Raw genomic sequence first — 22,495 nt, forward strand, 5'->3', positions numbered from 1 at the left:
CCAGGATAAAGCAATTCCTGTTTGTGTATTATAAACTTAATACAATTTATATGCAGAAAATCTCTTTCCTTTGTTTCTCCCAGTCAAATGATGCATTTTTATGATGATTAAGAGGAAAACAGCCTAAAATGCTATATTAGGTCACACAAATTTCTCAGAATGGTGTATGAAAACTGAAACTGAAACATTACAGAGGTGGTGAAATCTACTTACATTCAATTACTTATGGGCAGAAAAATATTAGCTACCATATCTGTGGCTACAGATCTACATGCTTTGTTAATACTGATATTAAAAATAAGCATGAAGTTTGGGTAAATCTTCTAGATAAGGATGTTCTTCTAAACAGGTTTAGAAAAGTTGATGAATTTATAAACCATTAAAATTAACTGAGGGATAAAACGAGAAACGCAAAGGATATTATCATGTTAAACTTTCCTAAGAAAGTAAGAATCACTTTGAAATGTGATTGGTTTCCATCTTCTTAGTTGGCTCTGCCCTGACTCCAACTCCTTTATTTTTTTGAGGTAGAAAGCATGTCCTTGCTACATTCCCTTTTTGGAGTTCTTTTCTTTCATTCTTTTGGAATGGGAGAGAAACAAGTTGCTTCCCCAGGAAAGCCTGCATTTTCCAAGGTACGAATTCAGCTTTCTCTGACCTACCTTTTCTCTTTGAAGCGTAGATTTTAAATGTGCCTTCAATGGTTAGTTTTAATTCTTAAATTGATTTCACAGGTTTACTTTTTCACTTCAAAAGCACTTTTTCAGAATATTATTTTGTATGTTGATAACTCCTCTGGTCCTCCTGCCTCTAAAATTTGGATTTTCCTGGCTTGATGACATAAGTTTTGGCATTGGCCTTTGTCCTTTCCACATCCCCCCACAATAACCCGCCCTGAATCAGTCTCCACTGTTAATAATACCAAACTAATGTGCTAAAGAACAGGCTTGTCAAGCACACTGCTTTGATCTTGAGTTTATAGGAATTTGTAAGCCAGAGTGTTTTCTCCAATTATGGTTGTAATGAACAAATACTAGGTTTTAAAAAGATCCTTTTAATACTTCTTCCTCTTCACTTACTGTTAAGAGTTTAGGTTCTCTGGGAGGCACACAACTAATTTAACTTTGCACATCTTGTGCAAATCCCCCATGGAGTTTGTAAAACTGCAACCCATAATCTCCTCTTCAAAAAACACACTGATTATTTGTGCTATGCTAGTTCCAAATATTACAATAGTTTCTGGATTTTTGCCACATTCCTCTCTAGATGGTCATTTGGGAGACTTTGTTTATAATGTGTGTTTTGAATGAAATTTTAAAATTCCAAGACCACAGGATGTGAGACTCAATTGTGAGTTAAACTTAATTTTGCATTTTTTCAAAGAGGTCCTACTTAGGTTACAACAATAGCAAACATTGAATAGAAAATGAGAGAAGGTATTTTTTTCCCCCAAGGATTAGGGTTTGAAAAAAATATGAGGGAAAGCATGCTATTTTCAAGGATTAGTGAATGTTTTCAAAATGGCCTATAGCATTCAGTTGGTGGTTCAGGTGAATTAAAACATTAATCTGTTTCATGGAAATCGGAAGGAGCATTTTTATCAGTGGTTGTACTAATTGTCATTTTAAAATTAGAGACAAAACTCGGAATTTTAAAATAGTACCTCCCTTTTGAAAAAGAAAAGTTAATGGAGATGAACAGTATAAAAGCATTTTTTTTAAAAAAAAAATTGAGGCAACATTAAAGAGCTCCCCTGGGCATTTTTCCTCCTAATCAATTCTGGGTGGTGTTTTTTTTTTTTTTCTTTTTCTCATATTCTTTGTTTATTTTAGAAGCTGCTGCTCATTAATCAACTGGCAGAGATTTTTAGGACAAAATGAATTGTTTTTAAAAAATAGATAAATTGTAATTTTCTTTTTTCTTTTTTTCTTTGATAAATTATAATTTTCTTGCATCTTATTTCAACTTCAACTTTTTCTTTCTTTCTTTCTTTTTTTTTTTTTTTTTTTTTAAACGAGTCTCACCCTGTCGCCCAGGCTGGAGTGCGGTGGCACGATCTCGGCTCACTGCAAGCTCCGCCTTCCGGGTTTACGCCATTCTCCTGCTTCAGCCTCCCGAGTAACTGGGACTACAGGCGCCCGCCACCTCGCACGGCTAGTTTTTTGTATTTTTTTTTTTTTAGTAGAGACGGGGTTTCACCATGTAGCCAGGATGGTCTCGATTTCCTGACCTCGTGATCCGCCCATCTCGGCCTCCCAAAGTGCTGGGATTACAGGCTTGAGTTACCGCGCCCAGCAACTTCAACTTTTTCAACTTCATACATGATAGACTAAACCAGGTCTGACTTTAGCTGTTTTATGATCTGTCTCTTTAGCCAGTTGCCACTTGGACATATTATTTCACCCTCTACTACTTATAAAAAAGGTAACAGGTAATGAACACAGGAACACAATAACACGTGGAAGCGAAGGCCAGTATCTTCCCTCCACATTCTCAGTCTGGTTGGATTTCTCCTCAAGATATTTCTGTTTACATTCTCCCTATACATCCCCCCATACACCATCTCTCTGTCTCTCTCTCTCTTCTCTCGTACACACACACACACACACACACACACAAAGTGTTTTTTTTTAGTTTATTTGTTTATTTATCCTTGAGACAGGGTCTCACTCTGTTGCCCAGGCTAGAGTGCTGAGTGCTGTGGTATGCTCCCTGCTCACTGCAGCCTTGACCTCCCAGGTTCAAGTGATCCTCCCGCCTCAGCCTCCCAAGGAGCTGGGACTACAGGTGTCTGCCACTACAACTGGCTAATTTTAAAAATTTTTCATAGAAACGAGGTCTCGCTGTGTTGCCTAGGCTGGTCTGAAATTGCTGGGCTCAAGAGATCCTCCTGCCTTGGCCTCCGAAAATGGTGGAATTACAGACATGAACCACCGTGCCCAGTCCACAAGTGATTTACATGACACAAACTTTCTGGAATTCTATAAACGCAGGATATGCAACACGGGTTAACCACTTGTCTCAGAAAGAAAACAAGCAGAGAATTGCCCACAGAACACATCTTAACATTTGGGCTTCTATGTATGCCAAGAAAGTGATCATTTTGAGTCTTTGCCTGAATAATACTGGGACCTTGAAAGCGCAATTGCTATTTTAAATGGATGTTGCTTGTTAACAGAATGCAGAATAAATTATGGCCTCTGAATTAAGCTCTTTTATTGTTGACCTTGCTCTTCAGAGAGGGTGTGGTAGGTAACCAACTACAAATATGTAGCGTATATTAGGTACAAAGGAAACTATTCTACTTTGGCAAAAATAGAATATAAACATGAATGGAACTAATTAAAATAAAACTATTTGTTATTCATCAAAGGAAAGAATAAGATATTTAATAGTTCATATATGCCAACCTCCTGAAAACTTGTATGAAATAGAGTGGCGAATAAATCAGTACATAAATGCCCTAAGTATTGTCCTTTGCTAAACCATTTGATTGACATTGAACCTGATTAATATTGCCTTAACTTAAAGACACCATCCACTGTCCATAAAGCTACGTTCTGCTGTTGAATGTAGCTTTATGCTCAGCAGCCACATTCAACAGCAGAATTTTAAGCTCAAGTCTTCTCCCAGCTACCTAATGCTAAAAAAAGAAAAAAAAAAGAGCATTGTTAGAGGTGGGGTAGGTAGGGATGTGACTAACAGCCTTGTGTTCCTGTAATTATAGCTGGAGATTGCTGTGCCAAATATTAGGAACTTTTCTGTTCTACAGAAGAAATTACATCAGGAGGCTCAGCAACTACTGGTAATTACAGAAATTGCCAGTTCAAGGAATCCAATAGTCCCTCTAAACTCCACTTAAGACAGACCCGAAGGAAAGACATTCAGTGGAGGTAGAGGAAGTGCTTTCTCTCCATTCACATTTATGAACTCATTTGGGCTCACTAATTCAGGTGCTCTTATAGCAGTTCTAAATGGGAGGAATCTGTTTTCTCAATTACTGATATCAAATGAGCATTGCAGGAGTGAAGTGCTTTACTGTGGTTATACAATTATATCCTTCCTCTAATTTCACCCGAGGGGTTAACTACAGCATCAAAATCTGAGAGTGGATTCAGCAGAGGGGCTCAGATTGTAGAGACAGGAAATCCCTAACTATCCTTGAATCGTATGATTATTGGACCACAGCCACTCAGCCACACTGAGTGCTGGAAGATCCACAATTAACACCCCTCATCCAAGTCCCAAATCAGCCTTGAGCCTGATGTCTTGATGCCACAGGGTTATGGGGAAGGAGGTGACCTCCAGAAAACCTGCTCACTTTACAGGACCAATTCTGAGAATTAAGTATAGTTGGGTAGAGTGTGCCTTTGAAATCTCTACCAATTCTTTCATCTCTTCTACTGCCATTAGTATCTTCCTTCCACTCACAACTCATCAGGGTTTTGGTCCTACACTCCATCACATTAGTGCCCAACTGTCTGCTTCCTAGAAAGCAGACTACTACTTTTTTAAGAAGCAGAGAGTTGGGCACTAATATGTCTACTACTACTACCACTAGCATTCACTACTTATAATGAGATAAAACAATTCGTGCATCTCTCTCCCTCACGCGTATGTGCATGTCTGGAAGACGCACACACCCCCATGCACAGCCCCCCCCCGCCCCGCACACATACACACTAATGCACCCTTTCTTCCTGGACGATGGCCACACTTGTCATTTCATTCCACAAAGTCATTCTCATGGAGGAAATGTAAGCCTAGTGGAGGGGAGAAAAATGTAATGTCCCTGCTGAAATGTTTTCAGTGATTTACAGATCTTTGTCCCAAAGCCCAAAACTCGTTAATCCAGAGGAAATGTCCAGAAGGGCAAAGCCTGGGGAACAGAGCAATCCCTCCGGGGGTTCATGGTTTATCCATGATTCCTCTTTTCATCATCAGCGCTATCCAACCTGGTGGCAAGTCTTGTTAGTCCTATCGTTAAACTATGCCCACATCTAATAATTTTTGTTTGTTTGTTTTGTTTTTTTTTCTTTTGAGACGGAGTCTTGCTTTGTCTCCCAGGCTGGAGTGCAATGGAGCGATCTCAGTTCACTGCAACCTTTGCCTCCCGGGCCCAAGTGATTCTCGTGCCTCAGTCTCCCGAGTAGCTGGGATTACAGGCACACACCACCATGCCCAGCTAATTTTTTTGTATTTTTAATAGAGACAGGGTTTCACCATGTCGGCCAGGCTGGTTTTGAACTCCTGGCCTCAAGTGATTCACCCACCTCGACCTCCCAAAATGCTGAGATTACAGGCGTGAGCCATTGCACCCAGCCTACATCTAAAAATTTTGGCCATCTTCCCTCTATGCCCTAGTCTGGGGCACCATCACCTCTTTCTAGGTACCTGTGTTACATTCCCTGCTTCTCCCGACTTCTACTCCACTCCTATCCCCTACAATCCACTCTCTACAGGAAATCTGGAGTACTTTTAAAAATGTAAATCAGATCATCTTACTCCTAAATTTAAAACTTCCCGGCCGGTCGTGGTAGCTCATGCCTATAATCCCAGCACTTTGGGAGGCCAAGGTGGGTGGATCACAAGGTCAGGAGTTCAAGACTAGCCTGGCCAAGATGGTGAAACCCAGTCTCTACTAAAACTACAAAAATTAGCCAGGCACGGTGGCAAGTGCCTGTAATCCAAGCTACTTGGGAGGCTGAGGCAGGAGAATCACTTGAACCCGGGCGACAGAGGCTGCAGTGAGCCGAGATGGTGTCACTGCACTCCAATCTGGGTGACAGAGTGAGGTTCCATCTCAGAAAAACAAAAACAAAAACAAAAAAGACTTCCTGGCCAGGTGCCATGGCTCATGCCAGTAATCGCAGCACTTTGGGAGGTCGAGGTGAGTGGATTACCTGAGGTCAGGAGTTCGAGACCAGCCTGGCCAAGATGGTGAAACCCTGTCTCTACCAAAAACACAAAAATTATCTGGGTGTGGTAGCAAGTGCCTGTATTCCCAGCTACTGGGGAAGCTGATGCAGGAGAATCGCTTGAACCTGGGAGGCAGAGGTTGCAGTGAGCAGAGATCATGCCACTGCACTCCAGCCTTGGTGACAAAGTGAGACTCCATCTCAAAAAGAAAAAAAGAAAAAAAACTTCTGATATACATGTCTATTATTTTTGTCATTTCTCAATTGTTTTGCCACCATAATTAGCATTGAAAAATCTTTTAATATAAAGACTCTGTGCTTGCTTTTCTTTTCTTTTGGAGACAGGGTCTCACTTTGTCATCCAGGCTGGAGTACTGTGGCACGATCACAGCTTACTGCAGCTCCGGACTCCTGGGTTCAAGCAAACCTTCTGCCTCAGCCTCCCAAGTAGCTGAGAGTTTAAGCATGTGCCACCACACTTGGCTAATTTAAAAAAATGTTGTAAAGACAGGATCTCACTATGTTACCCAGACTGCTCTTGAACTCTTGGGCTCAAGCAATCCTCCTGCCTCAGCCTCCCAAAGTGCTGGGATTACAGGTATGAGCCATCATGCCAAGCTGACTCTGTGCTGTCTTGCAATAAACAAAATAAAAAAAGATGGAAGCTGAGGGCACCACCTTCCAGATGCAAGAGATAGGGTGAGTGGTAACACCTCGTAAAGAGGGGAAACCTAGCAAAGCCCTGAGGCCTGCAACTGAGGAAGAAAAGGGAATGCTAAGAGCCTACTTGAGTCTTAGGAGGAACCTGGGTTATGCAGTAGAAGGACCCCAACTGACCTAAGAGCCCCTTCGGAGTGTGGCTTCTGCTCACCTTTTCAGCCTACTCTCCCATTCTCACTCCCCTCCCTGTACCTTGCGGTCCAGCTATACCCAAGTGTCCATAGTATACAGATCCAAATATGCTACCTACCCTAATAAACCAGCAGTCCTATTTCTGGGTATAACATCAGAAGGAAACCATATATCAAAGTGATATCTGCATGCCCATGTTCATTGGAGCATTATTCACAATAGCGAAGACATGGAAACAACCTAAGTGTCCACTGATGGATGAATGGATTAAAAAATTGTGACACACACCACAATTTTTTCATACACACACACAATAGAATATTCTTCTGTTAGGATTTTGGCCAGGCTCAGTGGCTCACACCTGTAATCCCAGCAATTTGGGAGGCCAAGGCAGGTGGCTCACTTGAGGTAAGGAGTTCGAGACCAGCCAGGCCAACATGGTGAAACCCTGTCTCTACTAAAAATACAAAAATTAACCAGGCATGGTGACGCATGCCTGTAATCCCAGTTACTCAGGAGGCTGAGGCAGGAGAATCGCTTGAACCCACGAGGCAGAGCTTGCAGTAAGCACGGATTGTGCCATTGCACTCCAGCCTGGGTGACAGAGTGAGACTCCATCTCAAAAAAAAAAAAAAAAATCATTCATACCTGCTTGTCTTGTCACTCATTTCCTTTGCTTAGAAGGACCTTCCCCACTTTTTCTTATTAGTGAGTATTTATTCTGCAACTCCCCAGAATAGATTTCCCACATGACAATTTAATGTCTTTATTTCCTGCACGCACTTACTCTGAAGCTTGTACAATTGTTAAGACTGTTCTTGGACTCTAAATGACAACTTTGTGATAACATCCTTCAGTAGTTTCCCAACTTTTGAAGTTTTCTTTGTGGCATGAAAATTAATATTTGTATTTCTGTTTGATGCAAAAAGGTTATACTGAACAATGTCCTGTTTTGAATAGACCTCAACAATGCAGATGTTAACCCATAACCCGGAAGAGAATCTTAATATACTAGTCATTCCAACAAGTGGCTTCTCCCCCTCCTTGCCCTTTCTCTGGACTCTGGATTGTTCCACAAAGATTAACACTCATTTTCGGCCGGGCGCAGTGGCTCAAGCCTGTAATCCCAGCACTTTGGGAGGCCGAGACGGGCGGATCACAAGGTCAGGAGATCGAGACCATCCTGGCTAACATGGTGAAACCCCGTCTCTACTAAAAATACAAAAAAAAAAACTAGCCGGGCGAGGTGGCGGGCGCCTGTAGTCCCAGCTACTCTGGAGGCTGAGGCAGGAGAATGGCGTGAACCCGGGAGGCGGAGCTTGCAGTGAGCTGAGACCCGGCCACTGCACTCCAGCCTGGGCGACAGAGCGAGACTCCGTCTCAAAAAAAAAACAAAAAAACAAAAAAAAAAACACTCATTTTCTCTGCTGTGTTTCCATGCACATTAATTTTGTCTCCCTACAACACTTCTGAAGCAGGTATTATAGAAATATGGATCATAAACAGAGAGCAAAGCCTTCTAAGTGAATACCTATTTGCTCACGGCCAATAAACAGTGTTCAAGGAGAATGATTTCTATTTTTTAAAATGAAGGATTATTTGCTTTAGCTTATCTACTTTCTTAGAGGAAGACCAGCTGGTTTAAGAAAGAAATAAAGGCTATGAATCTTTATGTATTTCATTTACAATTCTCTTCTAGAAGGAGGAGACCCATTGATAGAAACATTTGTAAGTCACTACGTTATCTACCTTTAGAGGAATATTTAGGGTGTAATTTTCAGCTAACTGGAAAGAACATAACAAAACTCACGTGCTTGAAAGAAGGCATATTATCACTGAAATTACACTTGATTTCTTTCATGGCAGAACTGGACAGCTGCTCGCACCTGCCTTAACTTTTTTTTTTTTTTTCTTCAGCCTAAAGTTATCTATTCCAGGATTCTATGTCATATGGTATAAAGCTGTGGTTTCAATCAGTCACTAACATAGAAGCTTGGATATATTTGGAATTCCTTTTGGGGGAAAAAATTGGCCAAAGCTTTTGATAGCTTTGCTTCTCACACCCAGGCCAAACTGGGCTGGCTCTCTACTGGGACAAGAATGCATATTGGCATCTCATCCTTAAAGCCACAGAGTCACAGCATATTGGTCCAAAAAGGGATATTAGAGTTCATGTGGTCTAACTTTTTTTACTTTTTTTTTTTTTTGAGACAGGGTCTCGTTCTGTCACCCAGACTGGAGTGCAGTGGTACAATCGTAGCTCACTGCAGCCTCAAACTCCTGAGCTCAAGTGAGCCTCCTATCACAGTCTTCTGAGTAGCTAGGACTACAGGCACATACCACCATGCCCAGCTAAGTTTTTTAAGTTACATGTAGAGATGGGAGGTGGGGTCTTGCTGTTTTGCCCAGGCTGGTTTCAAACTCCTGGCCTCAAGCAACCCTTCCACCATGGCCTCCCAAAGTGCTGGGATTTCAGACATGAGCCACCACCATGCCCAGCCTAACTTATTTATTTTATATTTTTCTTTAACTTTATATATCTCTTTTAGCAAAGTCCTTAATTAATTGACAATATAGAATATTTATATTATGGGTAGGCACCTGTTACAAGATGCCAAGACAAATTAACAAGATTTAGTAGCTCATTCAAGCACTCTCACAACTCTGATACTGGAGAGACAGTCCACTGGACAGATCAACCCTCAATTCCTGTATATTCTCCAAGTTCTATGCCTTAATTTGGTAAAGACATTAGAGAGCAAGGTACCTGGGCCAAATTTCCTCAGTTTCTTGCTCAAATATATTAACCAACTTACAGGTGAGGTGTGTCCTCTGTTTACATTCAGAGTTAATATGAGTACATCTTTTGCAAGAAGAGATTGAAGATATTGACCACAATGTTAAGCGGTATTAACTCTACACAGCTCCACGTGATAAAGTCCTTTTCGAATTTAGCTTCAGGCAATGATAGCATACATGCTCACTCTTGTCAGAAAGTGAAATCCCTGCAGCCTATCACGCTTCTCTTTTCACCTCTGCTGCCAGAAAGATCTGAACCAAATTTATTGCCAAGTGTTGTAATATGATCATTTCTGGTGCCTAGAAGTATTTACTCCTTTTTCTCTTTTCTTTTTTTTTGAGACCGAGCGTCACTCTGTCGCTCAGGCTGGAGTGCAGTGGTGTGACCTGCACACCACTCCCGGGTTCAAGTGATTCTCCCACCTCAGCCTCCCAAGTAGCTGAGATCACAGGCGCCTGCCAATAAGTCCGGCTAATTTTTGTGTTTTTAGTAGAGACGAGGGTTCCTTATGTTGGCCAGGCTGGTCTCGAACTCCTGACCTCAAGTGATCCGCCTGCCTCGGCCTCTCAAAGTGCTGGGATTACAGGCATGAGCCACCGGGCCCAGCCGTACTCCTCTTTCTTTCTTAAATATTTTGTTTGTAAACTGCTTCAAGTAATTTTGGAAGTATGTAAGTTGAACATAAAAAAATTTAATAAAATAGGTAAAAACAATTGGTTGGAAGTAAGGAATAGTCAGTCTTCCTAATGAAACTTCTCTGTGCAAAGGCCTTCATGCCAAGTTTCTCATTTGAAGGATGGTGAAGAGGCCTTATGCTTTGTGCTGGGCTTAATCCTCAGCTATATAACTTACTTGTTAAATAACTGTACAAAAATGACCTCACTTCCATTTCCTCATTTTTAAGTGGGGATATTAATGCTGTTGTTCCACTGGGTGGTTGTGACAATCCAATGAGAAAACATGGGGAAATACTTTCTAAACAGTGACTCACTGTAGAAATGTTGGTTGTTTTAACTTCCCTAACTGTCTTGCAGGGCTGAGCCACTCTAATTTAAGGAATATGTGTTTGTAAGGGCTTTTAAAATAAACTCACAAATAAATTTGCAAGTTCTTTGATACCCGTACTTTCAAGAAGTGGAGCCTAATTCTTCTCTCCTAGAGTGTGGTCTGTAGTCAGTAACTGATTTTTAGCGAATTCAATGTGGCAGCAGTGACAATGTGCAACCTGTGAGAATAAGTCATTACATGCATTGTGGTTTCCTCCTTGCTCTTGCTCTTAGATCACCCATGGCAGGAGAAGCCAACTGCCATGCCAGAGGGGCACTCGAACAGCTCCGCAAGGAAGTCCCTGTAATAAGCAACAGAAGCCTCTGCCATCAGCCATGAGAGCGCCATCTTGGGAACAGATTCTTCAGCCTCAGTCAAATTTTCAGAAGACTATACGTCCAGCCAACTTCTTGACTACAATCCCTTTATAGATCCCAAGCTAGAACCTCCTAGCTAAGCCACTCCTGGATTCCTGCCCCTCAGAAGCCCTGTAAGAGAATAAATGCTTATTCTTGCCTTAAGCTCCTAAATTTGGGGATAATTTGTTACTCAGTGATATGTAATTATAAAATGTCTATAGTTATCTACCCATCCTTTTGGAGAGCACTACTAAGGACTAATATCAGACTTTACTCTTCCCAGATGTTATTATTGAAGGATATTCAAGTACTCAAATATCTTAAAATCATTGAGTGGGAAATCACCTCAGAGTCATGTGCAATTTCCTCATTTTGCAGATGCAAATACAGAGAAGCAGAGAGAGTTCAATGAGATGCTCAAAGACATGTAAATAAATGACAAAATTAGGCCTAGAGCCTTCCTTGGTCTCCTTCTGTTTGAATTCTTCTTTCTCCTTCCCTCCCTCCCTCCCTCCCTTCCTTCCTTCCTTTCTTCCTGCCTGCCTTCTTCCTTCCTGCCTTCCTCCATCCCTCCCTCTCTTTCTCTTTTCTTCTTTCTTTCTCTTTCTCTTTCATTTCTTCTTTCTTTCTTTCTCTTTCTTTCTTTCTCTTTCTTTCTTTCTTTCTTTCTTTCTTTCTTTCTTTCTTTCTTTCTTTCTTTCTTTCTTTCTTTCTTTCTTTCTTTCTTTCTTTCTTTCTTTCTTTCTTTCTTTCTTTCTTTTTCCTTCTTTCTCTCTCTCTCCCCCGCCGCTTCCTCTCTCTCTTCCTTCCTTCCTGCTTTCTTTCTCTTTCTTTTCTTTTCTTTCTTTCTTTCTTTCTTTCTTTCTTTCTTTCTTTCTTTCTTTCTTTCTTTCTTTCTTTCTTTCTTTCTTTCTCTTTCTTTCTTTTTCTTCCTTTCTTTCTCTTTCTTTCTTTCTCTTTCTTTCTTCTTTCTCTTTTTGAGGCAAGGTCTCACTTTGCCACCCAAGCTGGAGTGCAGCAGCGTGATTACAACTTACTGTAGCCAACATCTCTGTAGCTCAAGCGATCTTCCCACCCGAGCCTTCAGAGTAACTGGGACTACAGGAGCCTGCCACCATGCCTGGCTAATTTTTATTATAGTTTTTACTTTCTTTGCTAGAGATGGGGTCTCACTATGCTGCCCAGGCTAGTCTCAAACTCCTGGCTTCAAGTGATTCTCTTACCTTGGCCTCTTAAAGTGCTGGGATTACAGGCACGAACCCCTGGGCCCAATCTTTTCTTTCTTTCTTTTTTCTTTTTCCAATGACCTAAAATACTCCTTTATTTTTGAGCACAGATCGCAGAACAGTGACATGGTTTAAAATCAATACTCCCTTTTTACCATACCATGCTACCTCTTTCCTTTGTCTTTCTCACCTGAAAATGTGCCAACCTAAAGCTTTTAGTTTAGGTCAGATGTGGTGGCTCATACCTGTAATCCCAGCACTTTGGGAGGCAGAGATGGGCGGATCACCTGAGGTAAGGAATTCGAGACAAGCCTGGCCAACATGGAGAAACCCTGTCTATACTAAAAATACAAAAATTAGTCGGGGGTGGTGGTGCATCCCTGTGATCCCAGCCACTTGGGAGGCTGAGGCAGGAGAATCACTTGAACCCAGGAGGCGGAGGCTGCAGTGAACAGAGATAGTGACCACCGCACTCTAGCCTGGGTGACGGAGGGAGACTCCATCTCAAAAAAAAGAAAAAGCTTTTTCTTTACAAGATCATTTCACAAAAGAAAGGGTGCCCCTCAGATTAAGAAATTGTACATAATTAATATATATTGACATGAACACCTGCTGTTTTGTAAGATGCTGTAGGAATCAAGAAAGTTTAAGCCTAAATTCTGGTTGTGAAGTTCTCCCAATCTGGTAAAAATGGGATGTTCTATGTGCAGTCAGAACAATGAATTATAGGATATTGAAGGACAAAGAGATCACATGTGAGATTCAAAGATTTAAGCCAAGAGCTTAAAGTACATGAATTATTTTGTCTCTCTCTTTTTTTTTTTTTTTTTTTGAAGCAAGATCTTGGTTTTTCACCCAGGCTGGAGTGCAGTGGTGCAACCACAGCTCACGGGAGCCTTGATTTCCTTGGCTCATGTGATCCTTCCACTTCAGCCTCCCAAGTAGCTGAGACCACAGGTGCTCACCACCACGCATCTGGCTAATTTTTTATTTTTATAGAGACCAGGTCTCACTGTGTTGCCCTGGCTGCTCTCAAACTCCTGGACTCAAGTCATCCTTCCATCCTGGCCACCCAAAATGTTGGGATTACAGGCGCCAGCCATCATTCCCAGCCCACAGTACATGTTCTATAACTATTGTCCCACGTGATATTTAAAGCCAGTCTTCCAAATTAATATGGTAGGATGAAAAAATGTTTTAAAGCTTTTTAGCCTAAGCTTTTAAGAAAATTTCTTTTTTACATACAGGGTCTCACTCTGTGGCCCAGACTGGAGTGCAGCGGTACCATCACAGTGCACTGCAGCCTTGAATTCCTGGGCTCAAGCAAGTGTTCTGAGTAGCTAGGACTACAGGCATACGCCACCAAGCCCGGCTAATTTTTTTTTTTTTTTTGGAGACAGATTCTCACTCTGTTGCCCAAGCTGGAGTGCAGTGGCACGATCTTGGCTCACTGTAAGCTCCACCTCCCAGGTTCATGCCATTCTCCTGCCTCAGTCTCCTGAGTAGCTGGGACTACAGGTGCCCGCCACCATCCTGGGCTAATTTTTTGTATTTTTAGTAGAGACGGGGTTTCACCGTGTTAGCCAGGATGGTCTTGATCTCCTGACCTCGTGATCCACCCGCCTCAGCCACCCAAACTGCTGGGATTACAGGTGTGAGCCACCACGCCCAGCTAGCCTGGCTAATTTTTAAAAATAATTTTTTGTAGTGATGGGGTCTCCCTATGTTGCCCAGGCTGGTCTGGACTAAACTTTTAAATGGTCTCTTAGTGGGTTATTTTACTCATATATCCAACAATTTGCTGTTAGGCTTTGGGTATACGCATAGTAATTTATATTCAAACAGGATGGCTCAAGAATTTCTGCTTAAGATTGAAGAGCGGGCCGGGCGCGGTGGCTCAAGCCTGTAATCCCAGCACTTTGGGAGGCCGAGGTGGGTGGATCACGAGGTCAGGAAATCGAGACCACCCTGGCTAACACTGTGAAACCCCATCTCTACTAAAAATACAAAAAAATTAGCCGGGCGTGGTGGTGGGCGCCTGTAGTCCCAGCTACTCGGGAGGCTGAGGCAGGAGAATGGCTTGAACCCGGGAGGTGGAGCTTGCAGTGAGCCGAGATCGTGCCACTGCACTGCAGCCTGGGGGACAGAGCAAGATTCCGCATCAGAGAGAAAAAAAAAAAAAAGATTAAAGAGCATTCAGGATAGTATTCTGGTTGGAAGATGCTTCAGGGAACTTGTCTGGAATGCATTTGATAACATGCCACTTTTTTTTTTTTTTAACATATCAGTATCATTAAGCAGGTAACATGCCATTTTTACGTAAGGGTTTTGGTGTGAGGTGTAGAGTTGATGGCAGTCACTATTGATACCAATGTTTTGTCTCCCTTCTCTCACATTCTATTTTTTTCAAACTGTACTATTCATTTATTAAAATTTTGAGGCAGAAAGATGTTGGAGGAGACTCTTTGAAATGACCGTAGGGGTTTTACCAGCACCGGATGTAGATACAGTTGTTCTTGTATCAGAGATGGCAGGAATGAAGTGGGGCAGGGATAATAAGCGTTTAGTTTTAAACTGCTGTGTTTTGCGGACTTGTTACGCCGTAATAGATAACTGAATGGAGGTGGCAGATGCTACTAGTTCCATAACACCAGGGCCCAGGTATCACCATGGTAGTGAGGGGTGGGATGGCGGAGGGGTGGGAGTTTAGAATATTTATCTGAGACTGGGCCTGCTATACAGAAATGCCTTTCCAGAGTCTGGACACTGAGGTATATGTTTGAATAAAAAGTGAAGTTTGGCTGGGTGCGGTGGTTCACCACTGTAATCCCAGCACTTTGGGAGGCCGAGGTGGGCGGATCACAAGGTCAGGTTTTCGAGATCAGCCTGGCCAATATGGTGAAACCCCATCTCTACTAAAAATACAAAAATTGGCCGGGCGCGGTGGCTCACACCTGTAATCCCAGCACTTTGGGAGTCCGAGGCGGGCGGATCACGAGGTCAGGAAATCGAGACCATCCTGGCTAACACGGTGAAACCCCGTCTCTACTAAAAATACAAAAAATTAGACGGGCGAGGTGGCGGCGCCTGTAGTCCCAGTTACTCGGGAGGCTGAGGCAGGAGAATGGCGTGAACCCGGGAGGCGGAGCTTGCAGTGAGCGAGATCGCGCCACTGCACTCCAGCCTGTGCGACAGAGCGAGACTTGGTCTAAAAAAAAAAAAAAAATTAGCTGGGGGAGGCTGCGGCAGGAAAATCGCTTGAACCCGGAGGTGGAGTTTGCAGTGAGCTGAGATTGTGTCACTGCACTCCAGCCTGGGTGACAGAGTGAGACTCCGTTTCAAAAAAAAAAAAAAGTTAAGTTTAACTTGTTCTGGGAATGGAGGACACACAATAGACTGGTTATTGTTGTTGTTGTTGTTGTTAATCTCAAACAAAAGATTTTAAAAAGAGTTCAGCCGGGGGCGCAGTGACTCCTGAGGTGGACGAACTTGAGGTCAGGAGTTGGAGGCCAGCCTGGGCAACATGGCGAAGCCTGTCTCTACTAAAAATACAAAAATTAGCTGGGCGTGGTGGCACACGCCTGTGATCCCAGCTACTCAGGATACTGAGGCAGGAGAATCGCTTGAATCCAGGAGGCGGAGGTTGCAGTGAGCTCAGATGGCCCCACGGCACTCCAGCCTTAGTGACAGAAGGAGACTCAGTCTCAAAAAATAAAATAAAAGTTAAAATAGAGTTCATATGGACCAGAAAAGATGCTTTGCAGACACACTCAACTTGGTAATGTCAGTTTCTTACCAATAATAATTGCAAAACCAAAATTGTTTTCACTAAGTATGAAGTCGGGGGCTGAAGAATCTCAATTATGAGAGAGTTGGTAAGTGGAAGACAACCTTTAAAAATGCAACAACGAAGCTGTTAAGGAAATACATTACAGCATGTTCAGATGAAATAGGCTGTGAAGGCGGCAGTCCTTTATTTCCTAGCCTTTATTCTCTTCACAACTTATTTCTCACTTTTGGGTTTTGTAGTCAGGCAGTATAACATATAACAATAACATAAATACTATTAAGAAGAACTTTGCAACTTGAGAGGTGCTTTCAATAACCATTACCATATTTAATCCTGTATTTTGGATATTGTAAGAAAATGGAAACTTGGGGGTTAGGTGATCTCCCAATAGCATTTGCCTCTAACTTAAATATGCTGGACACCTTCTAAACCATAAAAATCATTGTATTAAAATCACTGTAGTTAAATGGGCCAGGCGTGGTGGCTCATGCCTGTAATCCCAGCACTTTGGGAGGCTGAGGCAGACGGATCACGAGGTCAAAAGATCAAGAGCATCCTGGCCAACATTGTGAAACTCTGTCTCTACTAAAAGTACAAAATTAGCTGGACATGGTGACGCACACCTGTAGTCCTAGCTACTTGGGAGGCTGAGGCAGGAGAATCTCTTGAACCTGGGAGGCGGAGGTTGCAGTGAGCTGAGATCATGCCACTGCACTCCAGTCTGTGTGACAGAGCAAGACACCGTCTCAAAAAAAAAAAGTTTAGTTAAATGTATTCAGCAGGAAAGAAGAGAAAATCAGTAGTCTCAGGCCTCTTTTGCTTTAGAAAATCCTATATCTTTATTTTATCTTATTTTATTTAATTTTTTGAAACAGAGTCTCACTCCGTAGCCCAGGCTAGAGTGCAGGGGTGCCATCTCGGCTCACTTCAACCTCTTCCTCCTGGGTTCAAGCGATTCTTCTGCCTCAGCCTCCAGAGCAGCTAGGATTACAGGCACTTGCCACCACTTGCCACCACTCCTGGCTAATTTTTGTACTTTTAGTAGAGACAGGGTTTGGCCATCTTGGCCAGGCTGGCCTTGAACTCCTGACCTCAGGTGATCCACCCGCCTCGACCTCCCAAAGTGCTGGTATTACAGGTGTGAGCCACTGCACCAGGCCCAGAAAATCCTGTATCTTTAATTCAAAAATAAGAATCTACACTTAAAACACAAAGGGACAGTATTTTCCTGGACTCAACTCCATATTTCCTTCTATATAATGTAGCTCCACCAGGTGTGGTGGCTCATGCCTGTAATCCCAGCACTTTGGGAGGCCAAGGCGGGCAGATCACCTGAGGTCAGGAGTAACAGACAAGCCTGGCCAACATGGAGAAACCCGTCTCTACTGAAAATACAAAAATTATCAAGGAGTGGTGGTGCATGCCTGTAATCTCAGCTACTCAGGAGGCTGAGGCGGGAGAATTGCTTGAACCCTGGAGACAGAGGTTGCAGTGAGGCGAGATCACGCCATTGCACTTCAGCCTGGGCAACAATAGTGAAACTACATCTCAAAAAAAAAGAAAGAAATACATGAAGCTCATTTGATTTGTTGTAATTTAAATTTCTTAGATCTTTATTCGAGTATGAAATGTGTCATTCAACTGTTATGTGGGTGCACATAACAGTTGAATTTTTTGTCAGACAATTTTGTTTTTTTAATTTTCATGTTCCCATATTTAATACTAAACTGGAAATTAAGATTCAAGGGTAGTTTCATAATAGCTTGGGGATTTTGACATGGTGTTGGCACTTTATCCCAGAAAAAAATAAATGCACCAGAACTGGACATTTTTTTTCAAGGATTTATTTTGCTTGGTGACATGATCCTATTATCAATAGCAAAATTCCTTTTTAGATGATTCACAGGCGAGATTTACATTAGCAAAAAAAGAAAAGAGAGAGAGAGGATTACGAATGAAGGCAATTATTTACATTTTGTAGAATCCCCTGAGAAACTATGACCCTCTCCCTAGATAAACACATACATACACAAATACCCATAAAGTCTGCATGAAAATCTGACAGTGGAGGTTGCCCCTGGTGTAGATAATTTGGAAAGAACGAAGCACTTTATTTGAGAGAGCTCTATAATTCAAATAGGAGTGTTATATTAAAACAAAATAGTTTTAAGAAATAATTTTGTAAGACTAAAACTAAGAACTGTTAACTTAGCATAACTCTTCTGTCCAGACATCTTCAAGGAATTAGAACTCCAATGGCTGTGATTATTTATGTGTAGCTCGTTGTCAGTGGGGGAAAGGCTTGCAGGACAATTCCACCTTTTTGCTTTGCCTACTCTGAAGATTAATACACAGCTTGCTTTGCTTATATTATTTTTTTTCATTGGCTACTAAAAGTGACTGCAAAGAATATAAATCTTTTCAAACACCAAACATTTTATAATTACATTAATAAGTCAGAGAGAATTTTAAAGGTCGTGTCTCAGAGTGGTGGGCGCGGTGTCTCATGCCTATAATCCCAGCATTTGGGGAGGCTTAAGCGAGTGGATTGCCTGAGGTCAGGAGTTCGAGACCAGCCTGGCCAACATAGTGAAACCCTGTGTCTACTAAAAATACAAAAAATTAGCTGGGTGTGGTGGCGGGCACCTGTAATCCCAGCTACTAGGGAGGCTGAGGCAGGAGAATCACTTGAACCCAGGAGGTGTAGGTTGCAGTGAGCTGAGTTTGTGCCATTGCACTCCAGCCTGGGCAACAAGAGTGAAATTGTCTCAAAAACAAAAACAAACAAAAACAAACAAACAAACAAAAAACTACAGAGGGATTCTCAGTGTCCTGAAATACAACAAATTTAAATAAGATTTTTAGATACTACCCGTTAAGCCTGCGGAACTGTGAGTCAATTACACCTCCTTTTTTCATAAAAATAAATAAAAAATAAGTAAAATGAGATTTTTAGTATTAATTGTTTTTATATGGTAAAATTAAGACAACTCCTTATTATAATGTCATTCGAACAGGCTGTTTTTGTTTAACACAAACGTTTACAAATTGAACCCAATGGAAAACAGTTACAGCCTCATCATCTGATTTGTTTCTGTATTTAGTTTTGGTTACACAATATATAAGAAAATTCTTGTTTGGGTAGAAATATAGTTACAAATGGTAACAGTTTTTAAAGAGTTATCTTTCAATTTCAAAATATTCTTCAAGTAAACAAAGATGAAAAAAAGTTTTATCCAGAAATCTGCATAAACTGGATAGCACATGGGAAGTCTCCAATTTATTAAAATGTAGTACATTTTAATGCATGTGTGTGTATTTGCTTTAATTTTTTTTATATTGTGGCAAAATATTTATAACATAAAATTTGCCATTTTAACCGTGCTTCAGTGTACAATTCAAAGGCATTAAGTACATTCACAATGTGCAACCATCACTCTTGTCCATTTCCAGAACTTTTTCATTATTCCAAGTCATTTGCTTTTAATAATAAATTCATAAATAGTTAAAATTGAAATTTGAATAAAATGTTTGCAAAGCTCCTAAGGCATTTTCATAGAACAGTTTAAAACGTATGGTCTCCTTAAGTTATCTGAGGCACAGAAAATTAACTGGCTGGAACAAGCACCATTGTCCAGGGATGGAATGGGGCTCTCTCTCTCTTTTTTTTTTTTTTTTTTTTGAGATGAAGTGTTGCTCTGTCGCCCACGCTGGAGTGCAATGTTGCGATCTCGGCTCACTGCAACCTCTGCCTCCTGGGTTCAAGCGATTCTCTTGCCTCAGCCTCCCGAGTAGCTGGGATTATAGGTGCCTGCCACCACGCCTGACTAATTTTTTGTATTTTTAGTAGATTTGGGGTTTCACCATGTTAGCCAGGCTGGTCTCCAACTCCTGATCTCATGTGATCCACCCACCTCGGCCTCCCAAAGTGCTGGGATTACAGGCGTGAGCTATGGCGCCCAGTCAGGGCTCTCTCTTAAAAGACAATTTTGGTTGGGTATGGTGGCTCATGCCTGTAATCCTAGCACTTTGGGAGGTCAGGGTGGGTGGATATCTTACGATCAGGAGTTACAGACCAGCCTGGGCAGCGTGGTCCCAGTTTCTTGGGAGGCTGAGATGGGGGGAATCAGTTGAGCCAAGAAGTCGAGGCTGCAGGGAGCCTTGTTCGAGACACTGCACTCCAGCCTGGGTGCAAAGCAAGACCTTGTCTCAAAAAAAAAAAAAAAAAAAAAATTTCAACTTCACTCACAAAAACCCTTTTACCTCCCTCCACCTGAAATGAGAAGTTTAAATTGTGGCATGCAAAAACCTGCCATCTTCTTAATTTACTGAAATTTATCACCCCTTGTCTGGACAGGTCTTAGAATCATCCTACATTAAAAGCAAATGTAAGCAACCATGGGAATTGGTGTAAACATTGAAAATATCAAACAGGCCAGGCGTGGTGGCTCACGCCTGTAATCCCAGCACTTTGGGGGCCGAAGCAGTTGGAACACGAGGTCAAGAGATTGAGACCATCCTGGCCAACATGATGAAAGCCCGTCTCCAAAAATACAAAAATTAGCTAGGCGTGGTGGGGCGCGTTTGTAGTCCCAGCTACTTGGGAGGCTGAGACAGGAGAATTGCTTGAACCTGGGAGGCGGAGGTTGCAGTGAGCTGAGATTGCGCCACTGCACTCCAGCTTGGCTATAGAGCAAGACTCCGTCTCCAAAAAAAAAAAAAAAGAAAGAAAGAAAATATCAAACAGCAACCAGTGCAGCAAAACTTGCCCTCTTCTATAGTGGCTAGGCTCAGAGCATCATCCTCTCTTCTGCCCAACCGGGTTGAATTTACTGATATTCATTAGAAACTACCACGTTTAACAGACATTCTCTTCAAACAGTTAACATTTATTGAGTACATACTGTGGGTCAGGCACTGTGCTGGGCGCTTCATGTGTATTATCTTATTTAGTTCTCAACATGATCCTATGAAATAGTTACTGTTATTTTCTCCACTTTAGAAAGGAGGAAATTGTGCAGAGAAAGCTAAGGTCCTACAGGAGCACAACCACCCGGCTCCCATGGCAGCACTCTTAGCCACCAGGCACTGTGGCCTCCTTAGAACCTTACCCATCCATCCCATAGCCAAATTTCCTGATGTCTGCCAGATGTCATGTAAGTGGAGCTCCCACCAAAGGCTATTTTAAAAATGGACTAATCATTGTTACTTCAAACCTGCTAGAAACCGACAGGAGTTGAGCTTAATTTTCTCCTTGTAAAGCCCTTGTCAGGAAAATTATAAAGACTTGGAAAGGGGCAAAAGAGATTCTTCGGTGTTATTTCAGTAGAGTCCGTGAGTGTTTTAGCAGATTGTCTGGTAATTATCTGCTTCTATAGGAATAGAAACTTTTGATTATCTTGGATTGATTAGTCTATTTCATAATCCTATAGGTATAGAAGTCAAGTTGTAGAAAACTGATATCAGTGCAGATATGTCCTGTTCATAGTTATTCAAATGATTCTTGTTTTGAAAATGCACATCAATTTTATCTGATAGTTATGCAATTAATTTCTACCCAGTAGATGACCCAAAATACTACATATTTTTCTTCTATCAGATACCAGCCAATTTTGTACCTATTAGTAAATTCATTGCAGCATTCCAGATTGCCTCCATATGTATCTGTTCTTCAAATTGTCCTTTGAATTGGTTTTAACGGTTTTTTCTGGATCCCTCATAAATCAATAAATTAAAAATCTTTGGCACATGTTCACTTTATATTTGCATGACAGACATGACTTTACTTTTTAAAAAATGTTATGTAGCATCCTATCTTTAGATGAAAAATTGAAGATGAATATGAAGTATATGTGATAAAGTAACTAGGAAGCAAAGGCAGCACAGAGAAGGTAAAAGGAGCAGAATCAGTGAAGAGCTCCTAATTAGAATGTCAGTACCATGGCATTTGCATTCATACTGCTATATACTGTCCTTGGCACATAATAGGTGCTCAATAAATATTCAGCAAAGGAGCTAGATTAGAAGGCAAGACACACACACAAACACACACATATACATGAAGAATAAGCAGCAACTTGGAAAAAGAGCCTTAACACAGGTGAAAATAACTTGTAAAGATTAGACGGACACTGAATCGAATTTTTAAAGACCTGATAGAAACCTATGGGGGAGAGCAATACATTTAAAAACACTAATCATGCTTGCAAAATTCTTCCTCTGGACTTTTGGGGCTAGAGAGGGTCAGGAGAGCATTTCTCTCATGAAAACATTTGAGCCCATATGAGCATACTAAGTCTCTCCCTCTGACTAACACTTGCCATCTCTTCCTCCATCACTGCCATGTTAGTTTTTAATCCTGCAAAGGAGATGAATAAGCCCCTGCCACTCCTTCGAGATTGTGTGCCCCACACACTATGCACTCACAAATCAGGGCTTTCCTGGGCACCTATAGCTTGGCCAGACTGGCACTTTCCCTACACAGCTTCTCAGGATAACTCACC

The 22,495-nt window shown here is 41.7% G+C and overlaps 1 protein-coding gene and 1 long non-coding RNA gene across 3 annotated transcripts in view; one reads left to right on the forward strand and one right to left on the reverse strand.

Moving 5' to 3' along the window:
* RBPJ (recombination signal binding protein for immunoglobulin kappa J region) overlaps positions 1-22,495 on the reverse strand; it is a 270,190-nt gene that overhangs the window by 135,274 nt on the left and 112,421 nt on the right. The gene's annotated exons all lie outside the window — the stretch shown is intronic.
* Positions 531-11,138, forward strand: LOC126954818 (uncharacterized). The gene is made up of 2 exons (XR_007725730.1): positions 531-635; positions 10,851-11,138. It is a non-coding gene; the product is annotated as an uncharacterized LOC126954818 (long non-coding RNA).

This window comes from Macaca thibetana, chromosome 5 (assembly GCF_024542745.1).
Source record: "Macaca thibetana thibetana isolate TM-01 chromosome 5, ASM2454274v1, whole genome shotgun sequence".
In the NCBI taxonomy this organism is placed as follows: domain Eukaryota; kingdom Metazoa; phylum Chordata; class Mammalia; order Primates; family Cercopithecidae; genus Macaca; species Macaca thibetana.